Below are 9,441 nucleotides of genomic sequence, written 5' to 3' on the forward strand. Positions count from 1 at the left end.
CCTGTGGCAGGCAGAACTGAGTTTGCTTTCCCTAGATGTGATATCCAACAGTCATGACGTCCTTCTAGCACTGAAATAGAAACTTTAATGTCATTTTGAAAATATATCATCATCAGTTATGAAATTTCTGGGTATTCCTAGAATGTACGTAGCCTTCTGAAAGCTTAAGATGGATGCATTTTATACCCTTCTCATGCTGTAGGGCTTGATTCACTTATTTCTTAGAATTTGAAGAAATGTTCTTAAAACCTGCAGAGCAAAAACATGCAGCGCACTTTTAAATGTGTGCCTAGGCCTTGATTGATTTGACCCTTTGAAGGGTTCCAACAATGTTTCAAGGGTGAGGATGGAAAAATGGTGACATCTTGTTGCATGTGGTGGGTTTGAAATACCCCACCCGAAACTGTGGATTGCCTCTAACTTAGACCCTCTCCTGGCTGCATGGTGCAGCAGCTCTTTCCCAAAATTCAAGAAAAATATATTGTATGTGCTTTAGAGTAACATTTGGTCCATGTGAAAGGGAGTTGAATGAAACACTGTGCATCCACCTGAACAAAATAACTGCAAGAAGGACCTCTGATTTTTAAACACCACCTTGACCAGAGCTAACTTTCCTTAAGCCAATGAATGCTTTGCATTTGTTGGCATGTGGCAGGACAGCGCTGTTTAACAATGCATCTCTGCACCCCATAGGCTTTATACAAGGCGTAAATTTTAAGTAAATGGCAATGTATTCCAAAGATTGGTGAGACCTATCATAACTTCCAAACTATATGGTGTAATCAACAGCAGTAGAAAAATGCTGCCATGTTGTCGCTTTTCAAAACCATTTTCACATGATCAGGCTTTTTTTTTTTACTTCGTTTTGCTTGTATCTTTTAATTTATTTATTTCTAAATTACATCCAAGCAGCAAACTCCACAACATTCTAAAAGACAGAGCTAGAAACCACACAATCACTTGGGCTTAATACAAGGCTATCTTTGAGAGCAGGAAAAACAAACCAACAAATCTCATAAATTAATCTGAAATGTTGAAAACTGACTTTTGATAATATAATGTCTTCAGTGAATTTCTTTCCATACTTTCTTGAGATTGGATGAGGGGGCTCTATTTTTTTAATTTGCCTGACATCTTTCAGCAAAGCTCTGCCTGGCATGTATCACAAAGGCAAAAATGTACTTAGTGCAAGAGACATCATCATTAGATAATACAGTTCACAAATATTAATGTTTTAAAGTATGCCAATGAAATTTAACATCCTCTGCACTATTTTTAATGTATCTATCAACTTCTATTTTTTTGTCCTTTTTCACATTAAACATAATTTATTAACATTTGAGGAAGCCAAGAAATGTAGGCTTTGCAATCACTACCAACATCCTGCTATGAAAGCATACATAAATGCATTGATAAAAATATGGAAAGTTCCACAGTATTCAAGTATAGTCTTGAAGAAAGTCTTAAGCATTGAAGGGAAGGACAGTTTGACTTTTTGAAATGCATGTCACAAGTAGCTGAAATTGCATGATAGAGGAAACTTCCTATTCTTCAGCTAAACCTAACTGGATGAAAACTAAAAAGAGAGAGGTTCCAGTGAGCGTACAAAGATTGGGAATAATGAAGTACCATAATGAAGTTGCACTTACACTTTTCACAATTCTGATTTTGAATGCCGCATTAGACAAATGCACTGATATTTAGTGTATTTTTTTCCCACATTTCTGCAAGAGCATGTACCTTTGACTTAATCTTCTCTGACATAATTATGTAAACCCAGAGAAATTAATTGGAAACATAAGTTTACACAAAATCATGAAATATTTTGGGGTTTTTTTCTCATCCAGTTAATTCCTACCAGGGCTGGTTCATCCCTCCACACTGTTTGTGTAACTTTTAACCTATCATGTGTAAGATTGGTTTTATCAAACAGATTTCCTCTGAGGCTGAGTCATCATCTGCTATATACAATGCTATATCTAGTACCAGACTGTCCACAGTCTGCATCGGCCAGGTTTTTATTCAGTTCTGCAAGAGTAAAGACATCATAAAAAATACTATGGACTTTAAAATGGCCTTAAAAAATTGGAACTGTTGTAAATCAGATATTGACCATCTGAGCAGAATGGTGCTTTTTCTACTTGTATGGAGATAATCCTCATTAATTTTCTCCCTAACAGTTAGCCACAGACAAGCTTTATAGATAAATGTTATACACCAAAGTAATGAATATTGTTCTAACTCTTTCTATGCCATTTTCAGATAGATTTCCTTACTTTATGTGTGTGTCCACCTGCTCCGCTACATCAGCTTGCTGGACTGGCAAAAAAGATAAACCAAATTTTAAAGAAAATAGAAATAATCTACAGATAATTTTACATACCTTTACATTATAATTTTATCATTTTGCAGCTGTAAAAGAAAACAACAGATGCATGCTCTGGAGATGCACTTTCAGATCTTATCAGGTCCAGAGATCATCTGTGCCCTTGTTTGGCCCAAGAAATACTGCAGAACCTGGTGTTTTACACCCTGAAATCGAGCTGTGACATACACAATCCTTTGTTTGGCACCCAGGCTGCCCTCACAGTGCCTTACACAAGAGGTAAGTGTCTCCAAAATAGATCAAATTCCAAACAAAGACTGAGCAAGGAGTGGCCTATTTCAATTTAATGGGAAGCAAGGTTTTAATCCTCCCACTCCCTCCATGCTGTGACATGCATAAGGGTTACAGATTTCCCTTGGCATGGCAGAAGATATCAGAGGCAGCTAGGACCACACATTTGGATTTAAACAGCTATTCTAGAGCTTTCTGTAGGGATCCACTAATCCGGGTCTCAGCCTGTCCACAAACCAGTACTTGCTGTAATATGTTAAGAATAAACCTCTCTCTTTTTCAGCTTTAAGTAGCAGGGACTGTCCATTGCTGTAGATATGTTTATTACTCTGCTTATAATATGTTTTGGTGATATTTTGCTAAGTTTTCATTTAGTAGCAGCACTGTATCAAACAATTTCTGTCAATTTTTCCTTAAGTTTTGCTGTTGCTGTTGTTCTGGCTCTTTTGGGGGAGCTGTTTTTCAGAGAGCTGATCTATGATTAAAAATAACCTATCAAAAATAACTTAATTTTAATCTGGTTCAGCTCCTTAGCACAATTCACCATAAGGACCAACATCAAGTCCTTTTGTTACAACTAAGGGGCTATAAAAAGGGAGAAATGAGCTTTGTGGGAGGGGGAACATTAAAATATGTTATTACTTCTTCTGTAGCTCATGGGTGGGATTTCAGTCACAATCTGTTAAAGCGCAGACACTGAGTTAGTAGGGACGGAATTGAGTGATGGGGGAGCAGCAAAAAGTTACTAGAATAGATTGGTTGTCTCTTCTGACAGCACCATGGAACTAAAGTTACTTGGGACGGCTTACACAGGTTACCACCATCGGAAGAGGAGGATCGTCCCCAGTGCCACCACTACGTTTCCTCATTACCGAGTTGATTTCATTTCCTAACTTGGCAGGAAACTACCCAGTCTGGCTGGGCTGCTGCTTTGCTGGTTTTACAGTTGAGCTGACTTGGCAAAAGATCCAGCAAGCACTAGAGTTGCAGAGGCAGAGGAGGAAGGGCAACAGTCTGTGACTGAGACATGTAGACACGGAAAGGAGTAGAATCTCCTACAGAGACAGTGGGAAACTATTAGATGGCTCCAAATCAGTCACATCCCAGGAGTGCTCTCCTTTTCTCTCCTTTCATCTGTTTCCCCTCTTCAGCCACCAGCACAGTCCCTCCTCATCAAGAGACTTGTCCTTATCAAGTAGATGTGCTGTGAAGGGAAAGAACTAAAAGGAAAGCTGGAACAAGGGAAGTTCCACCTAAACATGAGAAAAAAACCCTTCCCTGTGCGGGTGCCAGAGCAGGGGCACAGGCTGACCAGGGAGGCTGTGGGGTCCCTTCCCTGGAGACATTCACACCCCACCTGGACACGGTCCTGTGCCCCCTGCTCTGGGGGTGCCTGCTCAAGCAGGGGGTGGGACGGGATGAGCTCCAGAGGCCCCTTCCAACCCCAGCCAGTCTGGGATCCTGTGATTCTGTGAAAGGATAAGAAAGGCAGTGACTGTCAGTGGGAACTGGTCCTCTCATCTACTGTTCATTCAGCCTGTAATGCAGGTCGGAGAGAGGCACACATCAACTTTTCTTCTTTCTTTAAGGAATGCAGTCCTGCTGCTGCAAGAAATCCCCAGTGCTGTGCAGATCAGTGCATTTAATCCCACATTCCTTAGCAGTACAAGAAAACAACTAAGTGAAAGAGTTGGGATAGTCCATCTATACATAATCACAGTGCTGCAAAGAAATAATCCACTGGGTTTTCCAGGGCTGCTGGTGTTCCTCCATTTACATCCACCTATGTGCTACGCTTCATTCTGGGGACTCTTAAAGCACCCACATCTCTGTGCATGGACTCTTGATTCTAGGTGGAATCAGGATTGGTTCAGAGAGGAAATTTTTGTCTTTGAATAACTGCTATTTACTACCTGCAGAGTCGTCAAGTGTTTCATATAGGGATGTGAAAATTAGGTGCTTAACCCCATTCTGCCTCAGCCAGCCATACTGTTAAATTTTGAGAATAACTTACCTCTATATCTTGTTTATAGGCTGTATATACTTTGCTTGATTTAATTGTTTGCTCCACCTAGTTAAAGCATAATGATTCTCTGGACAGTAGACAGGAGTTTGTGTAGTGCCTTTTGGGCCATCTCTAAACTGGACTGCTGCCCCCTCAATGCACCCTTTGTTATGAGGTTCAGTACACCAACTGTATACAGATCAGAGTTGGCCTTCATTTTCTGTATGTCTCATCCTCTAAAAATAATTTTAATAATCTACAGCAAATCAGACCCCTTAAACAGACGTTTAAAGCAATCTGATGGAAAGCAAATATCTTCTGAAGACTTAAATATAAATGCTTAGATGTGTCAGTTCTGGAAGATGGTTGAAAACATTTCATGGGAAGGGACTCATTCCCTAGACAATCTTTGCTTTTTGGGAGTCATTTCTCACGACACAATACTCACGAATAAAGGTACTTCTCAGTGTGAATAAAGACCTAAGCAAATAAAGGTAGGAGAAACCTATTGCAACAGTCTTCAGCATAATATTCAAGTATTCTGTAGTAAATGCCCGTGTACATGCTTTTATCCTGCAATAAACACGAGGTCACAAACTCCCAGTACAAAAGAGACATATTACCTCTTATTTTTTAGTGGGCATGTGGAGAAAGAGCAGACGCTTGAGGAGTCATGGTGGGTGGCTATTCATTGCCAGCTGTAGCTTATCCTGGGATAACTAGGTTCACATGCCTGCACACTCAGGACCTAGACTTTCTTGTGTTACTTTTTGGGGACTTCATCTTTTTGACTTTTTTATAGCTATGGCTTGTGGTGAAGACTTTTTCATGTCAACCATGGTTCATTCTGGTTGGTGGCCGTTAGTCCCACTGATGAGGCTTTCTGTGACCTCTTTCCAAGGTCAGAACTCATGAGCCATAGTTCATGAACCTACAGGTTTACTTAAAATCATTACTTTGAAAAAGTAATACACCTAAAGAATTTTTTCTCTCTGCTCTAGCCTGGTCTTTCAGGATTTAATCAGAAATGCACAGGCTACAAGCAAAACAAAAGTTATGGATCCTTCTTAACCAAGAGACTGCATGGGCTGGAGATTAAGAAAATGCACTAAATACCTCTTTGCCATATATTAAAGAGCTCAAAGGTGCAAGAACTGCAAAAACATAATCCCTCACTCTCCACCGTTGAAATCGGGTAGATGTGCACTTCAAAAGGTTTCATTTCCCAGCGCCATTTTTAATAGAAGCATGAAAGCTTCAGAGAGGCACTTGTCCAAAAAATGTATGAAATACAAGCTTTTTTATTAGCCCCTTCCCAGGAGGATGACTTTGGGAAACATTTCTTGTGACATTGACTTGCAGAGATTTGAACCCAGCATACACTGGTGAGGTGTATGGTGTGACTGAAGGTCCTACCCTTCTGACTTGGGAAAGTATAGAAAAGGGATAGCATTTTAAGCAAGCTGCATCCTACTCACTTCCACTTCATTAAATCAGTCTTCTTCCCATTAGAAATCAGCTAGGATGAGGACATGCAGCAGGATGGACTTGCAGCATCTGGAAATCTCTAATATTAAGCATGGCTTGAAAGCCAGTTCTTCTGACACATACATTCTTTCAAATTTTCCATTCTTTATATTCCATCAAACCCTTGCAAATGTGCAGACAAGTATTAAAAATGTCCTGATATAAAGAGGAGGTGAGGATATTACTGCAATTTAGTTTAACACCATTTTCAGGCTTCCTGTGCACCACTGAGATAAAATAAACAGAGCCTGATTCCACAGGATGGTACGCCAGCGAAATCGTTGTTTGCATCCTAGTACCGTGATATTTAGTCTAGTCATCCAGCTAGCTATAAGAGTGAGAGACAGAGCACCGGGCAAGGCATGGGGAATACCATGGTCTCACCTGCAGTGACAGGTACTGCTGTCTGTGCTTTCCTTTTGCATCACAGCATCCTCTTTCCATCACATGCTCTCTGGGCAGAAGTTATCTCCATAGAATATCCATGTTGCTATTATTTTAATGATTGAAGCCCATCTGGCTATAAATGGTTGTTTTGAACGGATTTTATCCTGGCTATAACTCAGGTAATACCATCAGCCTTCACAGCTCCATGGAGTGCAGCTGCCCTGCTATTTACCTCCTGACCTGCGTGGGTTTTGTAAGAGCTCTGGGTTATCCCCCGGATCAAGCACAGCCTCAGGGTGAAGGAGAGACCATGCAGTCACACAACACACTCATACCATCACCATGAGGCTGGCCAGTACTAACAAGGAGCTGCATTTCCCTAATCCACCCCTTTTTCCCCCTCCTCACCAAACCCACATCTGGTTGCCTTAAGAAGTAACCAAGATAGTTTTAGCTGTCTTCACTGAAAGTGTCCTGGCACCTGATTAACCCTTACCAAGATAAATTAGCACAATAACCCAGCAGAAGACTACTCCTCTAGTTAGTTTTCTCTTAGAGAGCATCACTCGTCTCCTCTAATCACAGCATCAAAGCTAATACAAAACAGGACCTTAAGCAACTAAATGTATTTGACTTGCCTGCACCCTGTACCTGTCCTGGGCTGATAGAATTAAACACCCACATTCACACGGAGACAGAAAACTTCCTGAGGCATGGGGAATGGCTAAACAATAATTTGTTTCTAGTTTAAAGGTGCCTTAAGATCTGCAGCTGCAACACTCTAAGAAAACAGAAAACAGGTCAAAAGAAGTACTCATTAGATAAAACCCCTCTACAGTGTTCCTGCTAAGATTTTAGTGCCAGGGGAATACGTTGCAGAGTCTGCCATCTATTTATCTCTCATCTTATCAGAGTATTGTGTCAAAGAATATGATAAGTAAAAGGTAAGTTTGCTCGAGACTGACAAGACCATGTTGTCTAGATTGCTTGAACAGCAACACAGCAACATGTTAACCAGCATCGTTAGCAAAATTGTGAATAGGAATTGCATGCCTGATGGCACTTGTAAGGAGCAGCCACCATCTAATGAGTGCCACGGGTCTCTGGTTAGTGCCGTGTACTGCCAGCTACATCTGTGAAACAAGGTGAAGATAAAAGATAAGGAATAATAAAGTAGGATGTCATTAATCAGCTTCTACAAAAGTAGCATATCAGTAGATAGCATTTAATAATACATCGCCCCAAGCAGCTCGATGTCTGAGCCTGATCTTGTCTTCTGCATAACGCATCTCCCTTGAGCCCAGGCTGTCTTTGTTCACTTTATGAACTGCAGCGTCAGACCTGCTTTGCTGTTAGTGGGTGGTAGCAGGAGGCTTATCCTGCCAGGAAGTGATGCACAATACATAGGTTACATTTTTGCTCCATTTAAGAAACTAACAAGTAACGAGACCATTCCGGTTAACCCATCACCTAATGAGTCATAACACTGGCAGCCAGTCCGCCCATTGCCAGTTAGTAAGAAACAAGATTGCACGGGTTAGGCACTGAAGACACCTCTTAGCCAAGAGGTACCACACTGCTTCTGGGTCAACCAAAGCAAATGAGCTTACCCGTTAAAATGTCAGGAATATCAATATGGGGAGTGGGATCCATCTTTAATTACTTTAGCCATCTACAGCCAGTTTAGTCATACAGACAGTCTTTAATAGAGAGAAGCGAGAGAAATTGGAAATTTTGTGGAAAAATTCATAGGAAACCCACATTTTTTTCTCAAACAGAGGCATTATGTGATACTTTGGATTGGCAAAGATCCACACATAGGGCTGGTGGGTACAATACAGGATCTACAGAAAAATAAGGGGATAGTTTTAGACTGCTAAAAGCGATTGCTATGGGTCTTCATCTTTTCAATCAGTGAAACACTTTGCCACCGTATTGGTTTTCGCTGGGACAGAATTAATTTTCTTAATGGTAGCTCGTATGGTGATGTTTTGGATTTGCGACCAAAACAGTGTTGATAACACACTGCTGTTTTAGCTGTTGCTGAGCAGTGCTTGTACAACATCAAGGTGTTCTCTGCTTCCCCTGCTGCCCCACCAGCATGTAGGCTGGGGGGGCACAAAAGCCTTGGAGGGGAGACAGGTAAGATAGCTGACCCAACTGACCAAAAGGATGTCCCACACCATATGATGTCATGCTCAGCAATAAAAGCTGTGGGAAAGAAGGAGGTAGGGATGGATGTCAGGATGTATGGTGCTTGTCTTCCCGAGGAACCTTTACGCGTGATGGAGCCCTGCTTTCCTAGAGATGGCCGAACCCCTGCCTGCCCATGGGAAGCAGTGAATGAATTCCTCATTTTGCTTTGTTTGTGTGTGCAGCTTTTGCTTTCCCTGTTAAACTGTCTTTATCTCAACCCATGAGTTTTTACACTTTTACCCTTCTGATTCTCCCCCTGCATCCCACTGAGCCCCTACACGGGCTAAACAGCAACAGTCATAAAAACTTCGCCATGTCTCATGATGTACCTGCCCATGGTAGGAGGGTTGGAACAAGATGATCTTTAAAGGTCGCTTCCAACCCGAAACATTCTATGACTCTATGAGATGTATTGTTCCACAAAAAAAACGAGATATGTTTTTTGCCACTGTTTCCAGCAGGTATGTCACATAAGTGCACCGTGCAGGCGAACGAGTGTATGAGCACCATTCTGGGGAAGCAGCAGGTGTGTTTTGAAGACAAAATAGCAGTTGTGCAGAATGCCTGGTTAATACACCTATATAGAATACCTATGGTATATGTAGCATTGGCCATCCTCATGAACAGGTATTGTGTGACTGTGCAACTGGGAAACAAGTCAACACCTGCACTGCACTCTAAAATAGCCCTCAGATCTAGGGCAGGAATG

This window comes from Phalacrocorax aristotelis, chromosome 3 (genome assembly GCF_949628215.1).
Source record: "Phalacrocorax aristotelis chromosome 3, bGulAri2.1, whole genome shotgun sequence".
Taxonomy (NCBI): Eukaryota; Metazoa; Chordata; class Aves; order Suliformes; family Phalacrocoracidae; genus Phalacrocorax; species Phalacrocorax aristotelis.